Source organism: Camelus ferus, chromosome 14 (genome assembly GCF_009834535.1).
Source record: "Camelus ferus isolate YT-003-E chromosome 14, BCGSAC_Cfer_1.0, whole genome shotgun sequence".
NCBI lineage: Eukaryota > Metazoa > Chordata > Mammalia > Artiodactyla > Camelidae > Camelus > Camelus ferus.
This window is the reverse complement of record NC_045709.1, coordinates 2,356,737-2,370,314: the sequence shown is the minus strand read 5'-3', so window position 1 is coordinate 2,370,314 and position 13,578 is coordinate 2,356,737. Positions and strand designations below refer to the sequence as shown.

General features: G+C 35.6%; 1 non-coding gene across 1 annotated transcript; it reads right to left on the bottom strand.

Moving 5' to 3' along the window:
- Positions 1–3,943: 3,943 nt before the first annotated feature.
- LOC116668753 lies at positions 3,944–4,085 on the bottom strand. Its single transcript, XR_004325994.1, has one exon. It is a non-coding gene; the product is annotated as a U4 spliceosomal RNA (small nuclear RNA).
- Positions 4,086–13,578: the final 9,493 nt, after the last annotated feature.

The window sequence follows — 13,578 nt, the reverse complement described above, 5'->3', positions numbered from 1 at the left end:
TTTTCAAGAAAAATGGGAACTTCATGGTGGAGCCACTTTTTGTAACCATATACATCAGAACTCATACTCTTAATTACTCCTGTAAACTTTATGCAAACAAAGTCAAGATGGAGGTAAAAATGATGATTATGGATTAATGTCATTATATCAATAAGATGTGAAGGCACTGAAGAATCTGCTTCACAGTTTCCCCAAGTATATCTTTTTTTCCTTATATAATTGATTGCTCCTAACTCAGGCTTACTAGGTTTTATGACTATTTCATAAAGTGTTTTTAAATAAAATGAAATTATGCTAAGCTACGATGTTATGATGTGGCTTTGCACAATCTTGCTGACCACGGTTTTGCATATTCTTTGATCTCTTTAGCGTGTGCTGATAGACTAGGCACACACTGAACCATCTTAATGACAAAATGAATAGAGCCTAACATCACTAGGCATTAATGAAGCCCAACTTTAAAAATAAGCTTATTACAAGATGAGTATAGATGTTGTGTTTCTAGGCCATAAAAAGAGAGAAAAATATGATTATAATGCTTTAAGCACTTTGACAATTCAAAACTGCCCAACAGAATACAATACTACTATGATTTTATTATGAGCAAAACTGTTCTTGAGCCTAGAAGCCAACGTTATTAAATAACGGTAGCACAGATTGCTTTGTGTGAATAGAAAACCTGGTGGTGGATATAGAGGTTTATAATAGTTTAATCTTATTTATAAGAACTACAGAAAAGTTCAAACTTTGAGGTGCTTCCACACCACAGTGCAAAAATTCAATATTCAAAGCTATACTCCAGAGAATTTGGTTTATTATGTGTCCTATAAAATATCTTACTATTCTAACATATCTGTGAATTAATCTTTGTGCAAATATTCAATTTAGTTGTACTCGAAGCATATTATCAGGAGGACAAAAATGATTCAGCCCCATATCAGATTTTTATTTAATTATTTTTGGAGAAAAGGATCATTTCCCCAAGATCTTTTTCTGTCTATTTTGTCCTTATGTCATGAGGGAAGATTATCTTCTGAGACTGGGTATTGAAATAGTGGGTAGAATAAATGTGTCAAAAATTTGAGACATGGGAATGGGTATTTATTGAGTTTGGATTATCAGTAGTAACATGGTTAGGTCTATGCTTTAAATGGGTCCCTTTGGGTAAGAGGGGAGGCTGGATGTAAAAGAAAGCAAGATTAGAGTCCAGAAGAGCAATTAAGTACCTTTCTCAATAATCTAGAAAAGAAGGGTGGTGCCATTAATTATGAGTCAAAGAAAGAATAGCTGAGTTTCAGGAGAAACGTGGATGAAAAAAGAAGAGGAAGTATAAAGCCAAATGGGCCAAATGGCAATAAGGATTATGCAGATATGAAGGGAAGACTTCTACCTACCCGACATCCAATAGTTTTTTTCCTGAAAATAACAGCTCCAATTACTAATGAGAAAAGGCTCCTTCCCCGTCCCAGGAGACAAGGTTCAGTTTGACTTCGGGGGTTCAGATTATAATTTAGACCGAATAACATATCATGAGTTAAGCTCAGACGGAACGTTGCTTGGGTTGATCCAGCCATGCTCACTCCCAGGAATTTTCTTTTTCTTACTCTTGATCTGTAAGCTGAGAACTGGTAGAATAAAACCGGGAGCTGCTGGGGACTATGATATAGTAAATATCAGACCAAATGTAATATGCAAAGGACTAAATTGAGTATTGATGACTTTCTTAGCTCCTGGATCTAACCCCTTCTGAAGCCATTATGCCCCAAACATTCCTTTTCGTGTTCTTCTTTTGATAGTTTGTATTGTGCTTTTTGCCTCATGCAATAGCAAGAATCCCAAATATTCCATGAGCCTTGTGGACTTCAATTATTTCCAAAGTTGCTTAAGTAAAGTATTATGGGGAATTTAATAAAATGTAGGACATGGATCTATAATTTAAGATTTTGACAAGTCCTGGGGTTTTCACTTTTGAAATATTGCAGTACACATTCTTTCTCTTGAATTTTGCTTAAAGGTTTATAAAATTTGAATTGAAGTTTCTCCTAAGAACTACCTATACCCTTAGTGTTTGAGGACTTGCTTAGCACATTATATATGTCTCAATTATAAACTTTTTGGTCAAATGCCTTTGTAGTCTTTAGATTTTTTAAAACTCTACATTCATTCAAAACGTTAGAAAATTAATGATGAGAATAACTAGAATTACCACTTAATTTTTAATTAGATTAATAAAATATGTATTCTAAATAGGAGCTGAGAAATACTAACCAGTAATGTTACTTTGTTGTGTTTGTGAAAAAGGAGGTGCCCTAGCCATGACAATTATTTTAAATGTGATGCAGCCAAGTAAAATCTTTCTGTTGTATTTGACTAAAAGCCTGGAGACCACTTAAAGATGGCTTCCTATAATCTTACTATTTCCTTTATATTTTAATATATAGAAATATAGTTATCATTTGTACTGAAGAGAAGGGTGTTAATCTGTCCTAACATTAAAGATTTTCTTCACTTATGATTATTGCTTGATTATTTAATCCAATAGTTTCCTGGAATAAAATAGTAAAAAAAAAAAAACAAAAAACAAAAAACAAAACTTAAAAGTAGAGCCAACTTAGATTTTACTTTAAGTTCAGTGGACACGTTGTTTATAATTTTAACTAAGAACCAAATCAAAGTAATAATTTATGATGGTCATTAAACATAAATTGTTTCTCCAGAATCCCAAATCCTCAAAATGATATAATTGATATTTCTTTTTTTAAAGTACTTTCTTTTATCAAAGTGCAAAAGGCAGCTTAAGTCAAGTAGGATTCAAGTATAAAGAGAAAACATTTTTCCATATTTGTTTTCATCTTTGTACTGATAGTTTCTACTCCAGCCCTTAGATAATATTTCTGTATATCAGTAAACTACAGAGAATCTGTCCAACGGTACATTTTTCTCTGAGTTGTTGGTCTTATTCCTACTGATTTCAAAGTTAGTTTTCCATATTAAGAAGACAAGAGGTTTGCTTTGTCTTTTGACTTTGACTAATGTGGATTTTCCAATGCAAAATGTTTTATTTATTTTTATGTAGTATTTAACTTTCTGACTTCTGCATCTTTGATGCACCTTTGATGCATCTTTGATCCCTCTAGACTCATGTGTATGTGTTTGCGTGTGTGTGTATGTAAGATATGAGGTTTCAATTAAAGTGTACTTTATTTCACATTGCTAGTCAGTTTTTCTAGTGGGGTTTGTTGAATAAATCTATCTTTCCCCCATTTATTTGAGATGCCATCTCTCTCATTGCAAGAGAGCACGTGCATATATGTGAATATATGTTCCAAGAACAGAGGGATTTTTTAAAATGCTCTATGACTGTCATCCGGGACAGAGCAGTATCTGGCCGACAGGAGATGCTTAATAAATATTTATTGAATGAACCTGTGTTGCTTGGCTAGGGTACCATGTAACCTGACACATTCAATTTCCTTAAACTTCCTCTTGTGCCCCAGAATACGTCCAAATACAGATTCACCTGAAAAGCATTAAAGGCAACTAATGAAGTGCATTAACTTTCTGGACTTCCAAATGATTGTTCTTAAGCATATCTTTGGGTTTTCTCTGTTTCACTTCCTCTGCCAAAACATTCTTCTCAAATTTTCCATAATTTTGATAACTTGGAAGTTTAAGAGCAACCCTTTGGAAGAGTGTTTTCAATCTTCTGAATCCAATGCATATGGACGAATGACACTTACATCCATTGTGAGACCTCTCCCTTGGAGGGGCAGGACTGTGGGCAGCTCCCAGTGTGGGAGTTGTATCTCAGCCCTTTTCATTCTCACTTCAGTAGCATATTGAAAGTCACTCCCTTATGCCTATACCTTGAGACCACTCCAATTCGTTATTAAAAAGAAACTAATTCCCAAGCTTTGGTGCATCATCATTAGAATCAAATTGCACAAACTGTAGCCAACAACAGAATAAGAGATAGTTGTTGTGAACACAACCATAGCAAGAGATTAACCACTTTTTTTTTTCAATTAGCAAAAATCATGCCTCAGATAAACCTCACTGGCTACGATACTGCTACTGGCAAAACTGGAGAGTAACTACTCTTAACAGTGAGTTTAGCATCCCCACAGCTCTGAGCAGGGCTATGGAAGCTAAGGGTAGTAGGTGTGTATTTGGATTAAGTATTTATTGACATCTCATTGAAAATAGATTAAATTGCCCAAGGTCATTCATCTTGAAAGGGGTAGAATCAAGGACTATAGGGGTTTTATCTGATTGGAGAGGCCAAGCTCTTACCTACTGGGCTATCCCATAGGACTTTTCCCATACTGGCAATAGTTCTACATGTTCCACCCCTTTTCAACTCGTAATACTATTCTTTCACTGAAATAACAAGAAAAGCTCCAAGAAAGAGAGAGGCTGAGCCCCAAACATATTCCTGAAGTTGATACCTTGCATTATTAAAGTGTTATATCAAATAATAAATGATTGAAGTATTTTGTGACATAAACCATAATGTAGAAAATGTTCAGTCTTCTGGACTGTGATTTTTATTTGTATTTCTTTGAAGAGTGCACAGGGTTTAGGTCAATGCAGGAAACTCATTTTAATTCTTGAACATGCACTGTCATTCCAGCAGAAAGGGTCCAAAATGCAGGACCCTTTCCTCACGCTGAGTGTGGCAGTGCCCCTCGGAGCCACAGCACATGAGAACTGTGAAATTACAGGTCCAGCTGGCTGTGAGAAGAGAATGCACAAAGGATTAAGAAGCAATAGTATTTAGTATCTGCAAATCTTGAACTCCTAATTTATCCCTTCCCTCCCCTTTCTCTGCCTTGTAACCATAGGTTCATTTTCTATGTCTGTGAGTCTGCTTCTGTTTTGTAAATAAGTTCATTTGTCTTTTCTTTTTTAGATCCCACATATGTGATATCAAACTAATAACTATAAAATATATAAACAACAAGTTTCTACTGTATAGCACAGGGAACTATATTAATATCTTGTAGGAAGCTATAATGAAAAAGAATATGAAAAGGAATATATGTACATATATGTATGACTGAAACATTATGCTGTACACCAGAAACTGACAAAATGTTGTAAACTAACTATACGTCAATGAAAAAAAAAAAAAAGAAGAAGCAATAGTGAAGCAAGGATAGTAGGCCAAAAATGGCCAAATAGCAATGTTTTTAAAACTATATGTATATCTATATTAATTTTCTGAGAACATAGAGGTTTTTCAAGGAACTTGAAATTAAGCACACCTTTTAAAAAGGCTGTTAGTGACACTGAAAAATTCCATGTTTAACTTCCATTTAGATATAGCAGGATCTTTATTATGTGAACTGTACATTTCCAACTACAGGAGTTTTTAAACATCAAAGTCTTAAAATGAATAGAATGCATTTATGCATCCTTCCTTAAATAGCTGTAATGTGTATTTATCATTTCTTTCTGTATAATTCCCTTTACATGTTTCAATAAGAAGAGCTTTTTAAAAAGTCTACTATAAATGACCCTTTATGAACATATTACTGAAACTCCTCTTTGCAAATCTTTTGTGGCATGCGCATTATCTTTGAATATATCTATTCAAAGTTGACGAGAATACCTTTTCCATCTACTTCATTCTGTTTCTGTGAAAACATTTCATCACTGAGCAGCACATTCACATTCATCAGTAATTACTTGTACGTGGTCCAGTTTGTATCCTGTGAAGGCTTATGGGAGAATAATTGCTACACTATGTCAAGAGAAGGATACAGGCGATGCTAGCTTAGAAAATTCAGATATTTTCTCACTCACAAAATGACCCTGAAATTCTTACTGGCTTTAAAATATCTAATTATATCACTGCCTTTGTATACAGATCCTTTGGACTGAAAATTATTCGCTTCTTTAATCCAGCCTCTCATAATGATTCCATTTTCAGACCTACCCTCACTTCGTTCTTCCACACACCTCTTGCTTGTAGTCACTGTGATATTCCTGGCAACTTGAAGAAAGCAGTCAGGCCAGCCATTCAGAGCTCCATGAGCGAAGGGAACCTTACTCTCTCTTCTCCTATTTTAGTTTCATTGAATTATGTTCTTATTGTGTTGAAGGAATATTATTCAAGCTAAGGAAGAGAGTCACAATAAACTTTCTTTTGTCTTGGGTGTGAAACATCGTTTAGATGTTTAATCACCTGAAAAAGCCATTTACCACTTTATATATACCTTCCCTAAGCACATAATCCTTTAATTATTAATTGAATTCATAATTCTGAACTTAAATATGGCTTTGTGTTTGACTGCACCAAATGTTATGGAGCATCTATTTCTTAATCTCAAATAATTATATATAAATTTCTGTTGTTTTTAAAAAGAATTTTGACAGCACTTTAGATTAGCTAGTCAATGTTCTTTATGGATAATCAGTAATTTAGTCCTATATATTGCTGAATTTATTTTGTAGAATTTAATTAGTAATCCAAAATTACATTTCATATTCATATAAAAATATACCTTGCTTTATGCTATAGACTGTTCATGAGGTCAAATAAAGTGCCCCCTTTCCTGATGATTTTTTGGAAAAATTTGGAAATAAGAAAAACAAGTCAGCAAATGAAGTACCCAAACATCACCTTGATTGCCAGTGAAAGGTAAATTGGAAGAATTAGGGAAAGGCCACCATGAACCTACCTTCACTCTCCATTTCTCCCACTGTCCAAATTAGGATAGTCCTCCCAAAGACAAAATTTGAGTTTTCAAAGCAGCAGTACCAATCCACATCATTGCCTCTTGTTGGACCAAGTGGAGAGGAAGGAAAAAAGGAAATCTCTGTGCTCAGGATTTTTGACAGGTTAACTTCTCCCAGAAGAGAAACATAAACCAATATTCATTATTTCCAGCCAGTAGAACCCCCACTCAACCTCCATTGGAGGATGAAGTTAGAGGGTTGGAGGCCAAGAGTCATTAAGGAACATCACACCTCAAGGAAACAAAATAAGTTTCGCAAAGCATTTCCTTCTAACAAAGGCTTGTTTTGCAAAGCCTTTAATCAATCAGTGTTGGGCATTTGCATTATATGGTAAGGATAGAGTGTAAAATATTTCTGTCATATGCATGGTATTTTCAATAGATTGTCTTTGGGGAAAACTAATAAACTCTCTATAGATTTGGCTTTCTGTGAAGTGAGGTTGTTTTTATCCATAATGGAACCATTGCTCCTAGCTTTTTTCCAAACTCTGTTGTTCCCAAGATGTCAGCACAAAAATACTCTATGTTGTATACGTAAATACGCACCTGGCCTTTATCAGTCACAACCTGAATTTATTACGTATTTTCCTTCAGGAATATATTCAAACACATGAGCCAATCATTGATGGGCTTGAGAATGGAATTTGATATGTTTCAAACTTATATATATGGATATATTCACTATACTTAGGAAGTTTTAGGATGAAATGTGTGACTCTCCCACAGCATTCCCTCCTAATCAGGGTTTGGAAGCTAAGTAAATGGAATTTCTCTAACAATTAAAAAAGAACCTATCTCTTGGGAAAACAAGGAGCAGGGTCTCACCTGAACTTCCTGAAGATTCCTGAAGCTTCCAGAGATCCTGATGCTTTTAATGAAATCTGGAGTGACAGAGGCCGCAGAGGGCCTCTCTCCCTTTCCATCCTCCTCCCACTGACTCTGTCTCAATCTCTCTCTCTCTCTCTCTCCATCTCTTTGTCTTTGTCTCTGTCTCTGTCTTTCTCTCTCTTTCACACACACTCTCGCTCTCTCAGATACATCAGGTATCACATCATTTGTGTCTTTGAGTTCTTTTTTTTCTATAAAATCTGACTTCAAAAAAGTGATGGGCTTGCCCAACATTGCTTCTTCCTTTTTATCCTTGAAAATCATGTAGACTCACTTGCCTTTAAGAATTTGATCTTTGATTTTCACAAACTAAAAATAAGCAATGCTAAGAATAAATACAGCCAAATTCTGAAACTTTCAGAAAGCTTCCAAAGTCAGTGTGCTTCTCTATAACTGCAGACTTACTTTCTTAGATCGTCTACTTTACTCCTAAAGTTAGAATTCATCAAGCCAGCTTCTTCCTTTGGTGCTTCTTCAAGTAACACAGATTACTTGGAAGGAAATTCTCATTTATAAGTGTAAAGATGTCATTGAGGTGGAGCAAGAAGTAGTGACTGATAGGTTTCCAAATCAATCCCATCTCAGGTATAATTTTATGTTTTAAGGGAAACCTAGACTGAGAGACTGTTTATGCTACAATATTTTTCTCATGGTTAGAAACCACCATTGACTGAAAGGAATTGGACCAAGATGATGGTCAAGTGAATGTGTATCTATAATGGCACTAGTTTGCCTAGAAGAAGGGTAGAGTCTGGAGTCCTATGTGCAAACGTAGAAGACATAGTTCTTTCTCTTAAAGAATTTAAAACTATGTTAAGCAGATGTGAAAGAGCTGGATTGCAGTATTTTATACACATGAAATAGTGTGGTGTACACTGTGTGTGTGAAGAACATTAAGAGAAGGTTGTGCACGTGGTACAGACATTGCATATGTGTGTCCATAAAAACCGTTTAAAATGGTTTCTGAAAAAAACAAAGCAAACACCAAGGCAGAGAATGAAGTTCAGCTGTGCTGCAGCAAGACTGGAAGTAGAAAGAAACTGAAGGTCCATCTTCCCTGTTTTATAGAGTCATATGGTCATTTTCTTTGCTTATCTATTATCTCCCCCCCCACCAACTTCTCTGCAGTTAGATTTTCACTTCATCCCTAGAATTTCAGCTTGTATATGGAACTGGCTGACCATGGTGCTAACTTTGCTGTGACTCCAAGACCAGTTAGGGATATACCATTATCGACAGATTACGTTTTTCAGTATCCCAATTCCAAATTTCTGGGAGAGAGAATCTACTTGAGATTTTTTTTGTGTTTGATCATGGGTCTGTACCAGTCAGCATCAGTCAATCTGGTTGGGGTACCTGGGTGATCTAGTTGATATCTAGGTGGTTTGTTCTAGCAGCTTTGGATGATAAACTTTCCACAACAGGCATGGGTTGGAAGGTCAATCAACATGTGTAGCACAGAGCGTGACACACGACTGACATCTTTTTCCACTGATCTCCTCCTCTCCAGGACTGTTTCAGCTGTATTGCCTGGCCAGGCAACCCCCCTTCCTCCCCTCTCCACCACTTCATACTGAATATAGTGAGAATACTCTGAGTGACTTACATTCCTATGGGACTAAAAATAATTAAATTTGTTCCTCATCTGACTTGTCTTTTTATAGCACTTGAGACTTTCAAATTTCTTCAAATGCATTATTGAATTTGATTTACACAAACAAGCCAACCAAGAATCAATGATCAGCACTCTAAAGTTTAGATGTTAAGTCCTTGGTTTGCATCTGGAAGCCTACTACTTTGTAGAGCATCATTGATATTTTGCTTCTTGAAATTTTATTATATCACTTAGTAAACTTTATGGCTTGAATAATTTCACTGTATAAACTTCAAGTTAGTAATGAATTTTTATAATGAAAATGTTATTGGGGCAAAGGGTATGAATAATTAAAAGGCTATCTTTCTCAAAAAATAAATAAGTAAAGTTTAGATGGCGGGAAAGATGAGGCCAGGGTTGATTTTCCTTCTTTACCCTTCTTGTGGAGTCCGGCATTATTCTAGAAAAACAATAACTAGTATCTGGTGCTGTTTCATAATATAGAAACCGCCAATAATCCTCTTTATTTCTGCTTTTCCCTTCACTTCAATTAGGCATGCTTATCTGTCTTTTACAGAAGTCAAAATAAATTAATTTAAGCCTGGTATTTTTAACTATTACAAAATTCTATAGCACTGAACAAGAGGACTAAAAATATGAATGAAGATTTATGACTCCTGCTTGACCACTAGCCTATGCTCATCTGCAAGAGGTTCCCTTCCGCCATGTTCTTTCTCAGTTAGATGTTGAGTACGTGGTGATTGTAGCAGTGACGGTTGGTGTGCAGGGCAATGGTGCCTCCTCCCTCCTAGAGGCTCCCCAGAGTAGGTTTGGGGACAATTAGTGACCTAGTGCCATCTTTTGGTCTCAGATCCTTTGAGTTCTTAACAGGTTTTAAGAAGCCAAGTGCAGATTGAGCATTTCCAGGCACTATGAAAAAAACGTCATTTTGAAAGGAAACAAATTAAAATGCTCACTGAATTTGATCTGGCAGATTGACAAAGGTGCACCCTCTGTCTTCCATTTGGAGAAGGAAACCATCAAGTGGTTAGGGAAAAAAAAAAGAATAAAACCAATCATCATCTTGGGAAGACAGAAGATGCAAAAGCTAAGAGAACCATCTAGATGACCCCTCCAGGGAAATAATAACAGTGCACTTCTGGCATCCCTAAAAATACCCTCTTAAGGTTACTTTATTATTTCCCTATATATGCACACATGAAAACACACTCACAATCACCAGAGAATAAGGATTTTGGAATACACATTGAGTTTCCTTTTCCCCAGAACCTATAAAAATGCCTTCTACTTGCAAAATAATTTTTTAACGTTTTTAATGCAATCTGTAAATGTGGCCTTTGGGCCCAGTGTTTATGGCAGATGGAACGGCTCTATTTGGACGAATTAAGAAGACATCAACGTTCGGTAGGTATTGACGCAGCAGCCATAAGCTTCCATCTGGCCTCATGCCTGAGCAGGAGGGTTGATTTTGCGTAAAATTTGAAAACATATCTTAATGTGTCGTGGCGCAGGGATTTCCCCACTGATACAACAACCTATTCATTACAAATCCTTGCTACATTTTTCTGCATATATAATATGTATGTATACATATATACATATAAAATATTCAGAGTTGGTCTTAAATGCTTTTTTTCCCCATGTCTTTTCATATACTCTGGAAGCTGTATCCCCACTTTCTTCTTGATGTCTTATTTCTTTAAGTGAATTTAATATTTAACCTGAAATAATCTTCCGTTTTTCAAGAAGTTATTAATAAAGTACTTTAATATGTAGTCTTTTTTTTTCTCAGTATGACAGCTGTTTCCTTCATAGTTGTCACATGGTGATAAACAGAAATGCATTTTCATTTTGTTATTTTTGTATTTTATTTATTACACTCATGTACTGTATTTAATGAGCCCCTTTCTGACTCAGTTAAACCTAATTTCCTTCCCCACTGTTATCAGACCTGCCAGAAATTAGCATTATTTATCTATCTAATAAATATAATTCTTTAAGAATGTGATTAGATATGGCTACTTTCAATGTATTTCTAAAATTCACTATCAGAAGGAAATATTGTTTTACAGCTAAAGAACTGTTCATTTGGCAATACTGATTCAAATTCATTTCTTGGACCACAATTCACTAGACAGCTCAGAAATTTGGGGTAAATTTTAGACATTCATTTAATTGCCTCACTTTCCTTATTTGTGAAAACAGATATGTCCACAGAGGCAGTGAGCTGTGAGATATAAGGAAATGCAAGATGAAATTCTCTTGATGCTTGCCAGAAGAATGAGAGCATCCCTCATTCATATCCAGCTTTGTGTTAAAAGAATGCTTTGGTCTGCACTGGGTAATTTTTCTCTTCTCAATGGGATGCTGCTCACCCCTGCCCCACTCCCCCCATACTGAAATACTTTGTAGCCTGCAGTACATGCAGGCGTCTTGACTGGTGTCTGAGAGAGTCTGGGAGCATCTCTGGGAGAGGGGCTGGAGATCCTGGGAAACATGCTTTCATTTCAGCCCCAGCAGTAGTATGAGAAAGACAGTGACTATCTTCCCAGCTCAGTTCACCCGGCCGCTGCTTCTCACAGGAGGGATGGGAGTTAATTTTCCCTCCTCAGTTCTTAATGTTTGATAGCAACTGACTTAAAACAAAGATTCTTTTCTTTTCTTTTTTTTTTTTAAATCCCTTTTTCTTTCCCTCCTGCAGTGTGAAAAGAGATTGTGTTTGTCAAAATAAACAGCACGGGACTGTAAACATTCTCTCTATTCCAAACATTTTCTGAGGCTGAATTTAAGCAGCAAAGATGTACTGTGGTGATACTGTGGGCTGAGGACCACCCTGCAGTCTGTGTTTGGGAGACATGAATGAGTTGCATGTAGGTCTAGAAATATGCTAAATATTCAGAAAGGGGTTCAAGTATATCTGAAATAAAAGTGAACTTTTATCCAAATGGCTCTTTATTTAATTTTGACTTAAATTACTCCATCATAGTTGAATTTTAATTTTGCCCTGTAGACCACCTCTCACAGGTACCTTCTGAATATGTGAGCTTATGTTGAGGATCAGACGTATGGTGATTTTTTAAAATTATTTTTATTTGTAATCATAACTGTGACTGTTTCAAAAATTCTCCAAAATGAGATGGGAATGGAATGGCAAAGAGTAAAGGGAAATAGCATTTTAGGCAGAGAGGTAAAAAGAGAGGTTATCTGTTTGATGGCCACATTTTCATTTCAGGTCACCTACTAGGCTACTGGGCTTTGTGGTAATTTGTTCATCTTGTTTCATTAAATTGTAATTACTTCTGATATCTCTAGCTTTATCCCTTTGGCTGGCTCCTCTATTAATTAAGCCTTAGGATCCTTTAGGAGATGAGTAATTCTCCACTGGACAGTGTTAAGTTGAAGTCAAGAGGTGATAAAAGAAAATTAAGAGTAAAGTCAGAAGTTATTACTTAAAAGAGTTTAAGATGTAAAAAATGAGAAAGGACAATGTATTTCCCCTTAATTACTCATTTTCCCATCATTTTCGTTTTTCCTATTCTCATTTGTCTGTGAAAATACCTATAGTTTAGTCTCTAACAAGAATTTTGTGTGTGTGTGTGTTGTGATCTGTAGTTTCTTCTAGGAGTCAGATGAATTGCCTCTGTGCGTTAACTTGGAACTTATGTGCTATCTAATTGCTAGTATCTTTCTGGAGATGGGATTGCAACAGTTGAGTAAGTACTACGGTAGATGGCAGAGCTAGACCTGATACCAAGCTTTATGGATTAAATAGTGTTGTTCTACATGAATGAATGTTGATCTACTTGGAATCATGCAATGATGATTTTTCAAGATTGTCCATTTCATTTATTTTATGGTATTTATTTTAGGGTTTAGAGGATTGGAACTGATCTTAAAGGGATCGTTTCACTCATTCTCACAGTTTTGCTTTATTTTGATTTACAAAATTTCAGACCTTGAAAGGCTCTTGGAAATTACCTCATTCAGCTCATGTTTTAGAAGAGAAGAAACAGAAACATGGAGCTTAAACGGCTTGTTCCAAGTATCAGCAATCTGAAAGGTCATGACTGACTACTAATACTACTACTAGTAATAATAACAAAAACAAGGTAACGTCTAAGGCTTTTAACTCTTGGATGAATGATCTTTCCATCCTGCCTCTTAGAAGGAAGATATGACAAATATTCATAATAAGTTCCAAGAATTTTGGAGCAAAATATACATGTAAAGGGATTCCCTCCTGACTCATAATGTAATTTGAAAATTCTTGAATATGCTCAGATGTTTAGGGTATAAAATAAGTTGTATTTGGAGAATTAAGTGACTAGTCAA